Source organism: Camellia sinensis, chromosome 1 (assembly GCF_055761805.1).
Source record: "Camellia sinensis isolate YWXY chromosome 1, ASM5576180v1, whole genome shotgun sequence".
In the NCBI taxonomy this organism is placed as follows: Eukaryota; Viridiplantae; Streptophyta; class Magnoliopsida; order Ericales; family Theaceae; genus Camellia; species Camellia sinensis.
Window position 1 is genome coordinate 88,484,381 of NC_138961.1, and position 7,976 is coordinate 88,492,356.

Genomic DNA, 7,976 nt, shown 5'->3' on the forward strand with positions numbered 1-7,976 from the left:
TACCCTCGCGGTGGCTGCAAATATGAGCTCATAATCATCAGTGAACAAAAAATGTCTAAACATCTGAATGATGAATGAAAAACAGTGGAGCATACCAGCGGTGAGTCAGGATCAATGGCGTATCGATCACTGGGCATCGGAGGCTCTAGCGGGATCGGGGTCGGAGAGATAGCCCCATACTGCCACGCCATCAACTCAGTAGGCATATCTGGCCATCCAGGATGAGGATAAGCCGACGGAGTCGGAGGAACCGGTCTACTCCGACCTCTAGATGTACCAGCCCTGCTAGTAGAAGGGGCGTCTGCAGCCCGAGCCCGAGCCTGGCCCGAGGATGACATACCGGCAGGCCTCATCATCGGGATATGAGCTCCCGTCAATGGAGGCATCAAATATATGTGACGGTAAGTGGCGTAGTCCCCCTCCTCAACATATAATAAAGCATCACTACCCAGCATGGCGCCGACTACCTCCGAGTAAGAGAGCCTGTCAGCAGTCCGCATACTGGCTGGGGGTACTGCGGGAGGATCCTGAGAAAGATACCCCAATACCTGGCGCAGAAAGCGTTCCCCCAGGAACCATGCCCTGCCAACCGGCCCTTCAAGCAGGACCCTATACTGGGAGATGTCCGACCCTCCGGTATACTGAAGTCGGAGACCATCACCCAGGGGCGCCCAAGGCTGCCATGTGATCTGCGGATGATAAATGCATAAACCAATCAGAAATCGAGAATATACAGAGCAAATCAAAGATGAAAATGAAAGGAACTGAAAGCTCAGAGGTACCTCTGAATGTCGCACAATGTCAAAGTACTGTCGCAGGTAAAGGAGGGTCTCTCGAGGTCTCGGCCGGTGTGGGCCCTCGAACACCAATGAGTATGGGGTCATGGGAATCCCTGCCACCTCCAGCTCTGGGGCCAATGCTGGGAAGTATACATAGACCCATAGCTGAGAAAAGCAGTGCAGAATGTAAATACGAAATGCTGAGAGCAAAATACAGACTGTAAAAGTGCGCTGTGAGTGCAATGTACAAATAATGAAAAGCAGAAATGTAAATCAAGAGGACAGAAAAGTACCTCTCAGGCTCTCCAATAGCCGCCAAGTAAATCGCCCCGTCCGCAGGAGGTCGCGCTCATATAAAAGTAAAGGGTAGCCAGGCCGGCGCCACCCCAGTCATATCGATGGACCTGTGATAGGTCAACTAGAGCGCTCAGCAGGTATAACCCGACTGTGTTCCCTCTGTCGGCGAACAGGGTAGTCCCGAAGAGGAACATAAGGAAACCACGGGCATACTGCTCTGTCTCCTCGGGAGTCTCGGACACCATATCCGCCCGCCGGAAGTGGGAAGAGAACCAAGTGTATCAGACTCTCCCAGAAACCCTGTCGACAGGCGGGCGAGCCCCCAATAGATACATCCAAGCGGCCTCCCACTCGCCCATATCCTCATCATAGGGGATGGACCAACCTCCGATGTCTAAGCCAGTCAACACAGCGAAGTCTAGGGGCGTCATGGTCATGTCCCCAGTAGCAGAGAAATGAAAAGAGTTGGTGGTGTCCCACCATCTCTCTACCAAGGCTGCCATCAGTGTCCTCCTGGCAGGACAACGTGACAACCCGACGCAGAAGGGCCCGAATCCTGCCAAATCTACCAAGTCTCGGACGCCCTCCGGGAGCTCAGTGTACCAGTCCCGCGCGATGGTGGAACCATACCCCCGCACACTGCGGGAACCAACCTGCATTCAGAATGAATACATGTGTCAATAATGAAATAATCTGGGCTGTGTGCCAATGAAATGAATGGGCTGTGTGCCAATGAGATGAAATGAAGCAAAATAAGCAACATGCAAATCTATCTGGGCTGCGTGTTCAGAAAATTTGAAGTTTGGGCTGCCTGTTCAACTTTCAGTTAAATTGTGGGCTGCGTGTTCACTATCTATCTGGGCTGCGTGTTCAGAAAATTTGAAGTTTGGGCTGCGTGTTCAACTTTCAGTTAAATTGTGGGCTGCGTGTTCACTATCTATCTGGGCTGCGTGTTCAGAAAATTTGAAGTTTGGGCTGCGTGTTCAACTTTCAACTAGTGTGGGCTGCGTGTTCACTATCTGTCTGGGCTGCGTGTTCAACTTTCAGTTAAATTGTGGGCTGCGTGTTCACTACCTAATCCAAGCTGCGTGTTCAGAAAATTTGAAGTTTGGGCTGCGTGTTCAACTTTCAGTTAAATTGTGGACTGCGTGTTCACTATCTATCTGGGCTGCGTGTTCAGAAAATTTGAAGTTTGGGCTGCGTGTTCAACTTTCAGTTAAATTGTGGGCTGCGTGTTCACTATCTATCTGGGCTGCGTGTTCAGAAAATTTGAAGTTTGGGCTGCGTGTTCAACTTTCAACTAGTGTGGGCTGCGTGTTCACTATCTATCTGGGCTGCGTGTTCAGAAAATTTGAAGTTTGGGCTGCGTGTTCAACTTTCAGTTAAATTGTGGGCTGCGTGTTTCACTATCTATCTGGGCTGCGCGTTCAGAAAATTTGAAGTTTGGGCTGCGTGTTCAACTTTCAGTTAAATTGTGGGCTGCGTGTTCACTATCTATCTGGGCTGCGTGTTCAGAAAATTTGAAGTTTGGGCTGCGTGTTCAACTTTCAACTAAATTGTGGGCTGCGTGTTCACTATCTATCTGGGCTGCGTGTTCAGAAAATTTGAAGTTTGGGCTGCGTGTTCAACTTTCAGTTAAATTGTGGGCTGCGTGTTCACTGTCTATCTGGGCTGCGTGTTCAGAAAATTTGAAGTTTGGGCTGCGTGTTCACTATCTATCTGGGCTGCGTGTTCAGAAAATTTGAAGTTTGGGCTGCGTGTTCAACTTTCAGTTAAATTGTGGGCTGCGTGTTCACTATCTATCTGGGCTGCGTGTTCAAAAAATTTGAAGTTTGGGCTGCGTGTTCAACTTTCAGTTAAATTGTGGGCTGCGTGTTCACTATCTATCTGGGCTGCGTGTTCAGAAAATTTGAAGTTTGGGCTGCGTGTTCAACTTTCAGTTAAATTGTGGGTTGCGTGTTCACTATCTATCTGGGCTGCGTGTTCAGAAAATTTGAAGTTTGGGCTGCGTGTTCAACTTTCAGTTAAATTGTGGGCTGCGCGTTCACTACTCTAATCTGGGTTGCGTGTTCAGAAAATTTAAAGTTTGGGCTGCGTGTTCAAATTTCAACTAGTGTGGGCTGCGTGTTCACTATCTAATCTGGGCTGCGTGTTCAGAAAATTTAAAGTGTAGACTGTGTCTTCATTTTCGAATTCGGGCTGTGTGTTCGACAAATCAGTGTTTGAGCCGTGTGTTCGCCTCTTAACTAATGTGTACTGTGCGTTCACAATTAATTAGTGACCCAAGTGTTCAGAAATTCGAGTGTTGAAACTACATGTTCAGGATGCAAGTAAAGTACTATGTCATAAGCTAAACTGCATGTTCAAGCATGGCAAAGGTGCGAAAATGTACGAAAAATACAGAAAATGAGGAAAATACCTCTCGGGCCTCATGAGAGAGGTGATGCTCCGGCTCTCGGTGAAGCAGATCCCCGGGTGCTCGCTCGTCAAAGCTAGTAAAGTGACGGAAGACAGCACGAGGGAGGACATGTGCTGGCGGACGGTACCTCCCGTAAATAAAAGGTCGGGTCCTCGTGGGTAGAGTCATGGGATCGAAATCATCTCCGGCACCTGGAAAACCTCCGCCGTGGGGAGAATTACCCGCCATTTTCAGAAGATCTGCAAAAGGGAGCAAAAATGAGCAAAATGAGCCGAAATTGGAAAAAGTCAACAAAAGTCAACTCTCGGGAAATTGGAAAAAGTCAACGAAAGTCAACTCCCGAGAAAATCTTCCAAATATTGAGGCAAACTTACCTCGAGCGGCGAAAATGCGAAAAGAAGCTTCGAAACCGAAATTTAATCGCTTCAAAGTGCTTGAAACCGAATATTTTTGCGAAAACAATTTGCATGGGGCGTTGGAAAACGCGTAGGAAACTCAGATCTGGAGAAGAAAAGGGTTGTAAAAGGCAAGAAAGGAAGGGGCCTCGGCTGCCTTTTATAGGCTCAAGGTCTTGGTTGAAGGAGCATCAAAAAGGAGGTGAAAAAGACCAAAATGCCCTCGGATTTGGGCATATGGCCGGCCGGCCCCCTTTTCTAGCCGGCCAGCCATTTCCTTTTTGAAAAACTGGCCGGCCAGCTATCTACTTTATGGAAAACCGGTTGGCCACCTCCCCTCTCCCATATAACCGGCCGGCCATGTCCCCCACATGCTCACCTAGCTCCCTGCAAATTTTGAGGAAGATCGGAGTTCCCGGGACCTGAAAAAGTTCAAGAAAAGTACACTTCCGGTCGCGAAATAGCTCCGTCGGGACTTCAGCTTCAAGTTCTGACATATGTCTCATCATCATTCATCGAAATCGAAGTATATCCCTTTTGAATGAGTTGTAGCCTTTCCGGGAAGCGGATCGGAGGCCGTGATCGAGTTACCTTCGCCGAAACACGCGTTTCCGTGCTCGTTGTTTCATAACAAACGGGCACCCTGATTCATGCTCGTGTCACATTATCTTGCATTCTCATGAGCATACCTGCATTAACATGCACATTTCTTGATATTGGCATACCTCTATGTTTGAGCATGCGTTGTCACGCATGTTCCACTTTTGCATCGCGATGCATACACTCACCGGCACTGCGTGTGTCGAACTTTCGGAATCACATTAAATATATGTTGGTAGCATATTGTACTTGTTGCAATTTCTCTCTTTTACAGGCATGATATTGTATGTACGGTTCAATTGAGGCTGGTGCGACCAGACGAATCGCGCAGGTATCGTATCTTCTCCGTGTGAGATGTGGCGGGGATTGAATAATCCTCCGCATTCTTAACTGCATGAAATGTAGTTGTTGCTTTGCATTCTTGCTTAAAACTGTTGCATCCATTTGCGAATACTTGCTTCATTACAGCTTGCTGCATTTGCATGATCATTGAGTTATGTTCGGCTTTTTGCATATCATTTGCATTTTGCCCTGCCTGCGGGCACATCTTTGATTATCTTGCCTGTTTGTCTAAGTCTTCAGCCTTGTCAAAAATGGGTCGTCTCTGGGCTTTGACATTCACTCCCGTCACTTATGACTTTCGAGTTCTGTCAAAGAGGGGTAACTGTAGACACCCCATTTTTGACTGACCTTAAGACTCAGATGTCACCGATTGAGCGCTTGGTGATGTTGCATAATGTGCTCGTTCAGAAGTTTCAGAGTTGCGGCCGTGAGCCCTGCCTCCGGACTTCCGAACCCTCTTTTGTACTTTGCCCCGGTTTGCGAACCAGGCTCGGTTTTCTTTGTTTCATTTCCTGAGGGGAGGGAGAGGTCCCGTAGACCATCTCTCAGTGGCCGTAGGCTACATTTGGTGGCCGTAGGCCATTTTTCCCATTTCGGAGTCCAGTTTCTGGTTTTTCGGGACCGTTGGCCGTATGCCTCGGTTCGGGACCGCCTAACCACCTCTGTTTGTTCTGATTTTTGGTATACATCTTATTTAATCCCTTTTGAGGGATACTGGGTCTGAGAAACCCACTTCGTGGCCGAATGCCACTTTCGGTGCTTAACAGCCCATTTTCGGGACCCCGAACTGCGCGTTTTGGCCCCCGAACATTCGTTTTGCAACGGTTTTCGTTCATTTTTGGCAGGTACCTCTGTTTTATCACCGGGGAGGTCACTGAAGGGTGGGAGGCCAGCAATTGTTGCAACAACCAGTTATACATCCTCCGACGCCCTCCGACGCCCGTTTTTCACACTTCCGGGCTAATGTTGAACACCTTGGGCCCATTTTCTTGAACTTTGAACCACATATTTGTGATGTACACACATGGGAGGACCCTAAAAAGAGGTGGCCAGCCATTAATGTTACTTGACCCTTTTGACCCCCTCCTTCCAGGCTAATGTTGAACCCCTTGGACCCATTTTCTCGAACTTTGAACCACATATTTGTGATGTACACACATGAGAGGACCCTAAAAGTTGGTGGCCGGCCAGTAATTCCACCTGACCCTTTTGAACCCCTATTTCCGAGCTAATGTTGAACCCCTTGGACCCACTTTCTTGAACTTTTAACCACAGGGTTGTGTTGTACACACATAGGAGGACACCATCAATTGGTGGCCGGCCAGAAAATCTGATTGACCCTTTTGACCCCTAGCCGGCCGGCTAGGGGGTGTGGCTGGCCGGCCACCTGCAGCAAAAGTACCTGGCCGGCCGAGATCCTTGCACTGTGCACTTTACAGCTGTGGGGCTTTATCCCCCAGAAAAGATCTTTATCCGGGGGATATTTTGTGGGGGAAAGTTGCTCTCCTTTTCCCCCACCTTTGCACCCCCTTTTTGGCCTTTATAACAAGCAAGCTATATCACATGTTGGGGTTAGAAAAATTCTTCTTCAAGCATCCATACAGAACTCCATCTCTATGCCTCTCATTTCCTTGAAAATTTCTAAGCCCCTAAGCACCATTCCTTCTACACCACCAAGCTCTACCATCACCACCTCATTTCCAGCAACAAGGAAGACTTCTCAAAGGCCAAAGAAGCTGCAAATTGGTCCAAGAAGCAACAAAAGTCTTAGTCTTCAAGGGTGAGTAACACTTCTCCTCTTTGACCCTTTTTCTTGATCTATTTGTAAGCCCCACATGCTTTTTGTTTCAAGCTCCGGCCCTAACTGAAAAGGGCCCTCTTTTGAGCTCATCTTCACTTTTCATTAAGGTCTCAACCCTGTTTGAGCCCTCCATGATGCATTTGCTTCATTGATCCTCTTATATGTCATGATCTTGCATGCTATTTTTGGCCCATGAGTAATCTGTTTTTGAGCATGTTGTAAACTGATATTAGGCTTATTTTGAGCCTCTCTTCAACATTGAAGAAGAGTTCAACATCATTTTGGACTTCCATGTTGTACCTACCTTTATACTCCTCTTTTATTCCCCATTCTTGCATGCAATGGCAGCCTACCATGATTTTGTTTTTGGCCATTTTACAGTTCTGAAAAAGTGGTTATTTTGGTCAATTCTTCATATTTCATTTAGGTCCTTTCATGGTTTGGGGCCTCCATATGCCACTTCATGTTATATCTATCTTTTATTCCCCATTCTTGCATGTTTAGTTAGCCTACCATGCTTTTGTTTTTGGCCATTTTACAGTTCTGAAAAAGTGCTTATTTTGGCCCATTCTACATGTTTTATTAAGGGTCTTTGGCTGTTTGGTGATTATTTTGTATACCTCATGTTATAGCCACTTTTGAGCCTCATTTTGTATCACATTTCTATCATGTTTGTATACTGATTTGAGGTTTACCATATACTGTAAATATTCATATTTTTGGTCCCTCTTGAATGTTGTAGAAGGAAATTTTTCAGTTTGGGTTTGGTTATATCACTTGCTTCATTACCTCTCTCTTGGCCCCTATTCTTGCATGCCATTTTTGCCATACCTATGCTTGCTTTTTGGCCATGTTTATAACTGTGAAAGTGCATTTTTTGGGACTGTCTAGCTTCTGTCTTTGCATTGCATGTCCATGTTGTGCATATTTGGCATAGCTATAGGCCATTTCGGGTGCCTAAATTCGCATTTCGGGACAATTCCATGCATTTCATGTCATTTCGCCTCATTCCGGGACTGTTTTCCCCCATAATTTAGTGCTGAAATTCCATTAGAATGATTGCTATCCATTCCATGTCATTACATCGCATTCTGCCATCGCCTCGGTTTGCGTGCCCGTGTGCACGCATTTCGAGGCACCTCATTTTTATCCGTCGGCATCCTATGTGAGTGTGGCTGAGGCTCACTCATGTTGGTATAAGCCCACATCACCATTCCATGTCATTACATCGCATTCTGCCATCGCCTCGGTTTGCGTGCCCGTGTGCACGCATTTTGAGGCACTTCGTTTTTATCCGTCGGCATCCTATGTGAGTGTGGCTGAGGCTCACTAATGTTGGTATA

The 7,976-nt window shown here is 47.0% G+C and overlaps 1 long non-coding RNA gene across 1 annotated transcript; it reads right to left on the reverse strand.

The window, feature by feature from the left end:
* Positions 1–440: 440 nt before the first annotated feature.
* On the reverse strand, positions 441–861 carry LOC145789838 (uncharacterized). Its single transcript, XR_014328259.1, has 2 exons — positions 783–861; positions 441–689 (listed from the first exon to the last, which is right to left on the reverse strand). It is a non-coding gene; the product is annotated as an uncharacterized LOC145789838 (long non-coding RNA).
* Between the last annotated feature and the right edge of the window lie 7,115 nt (positions 862–7,976).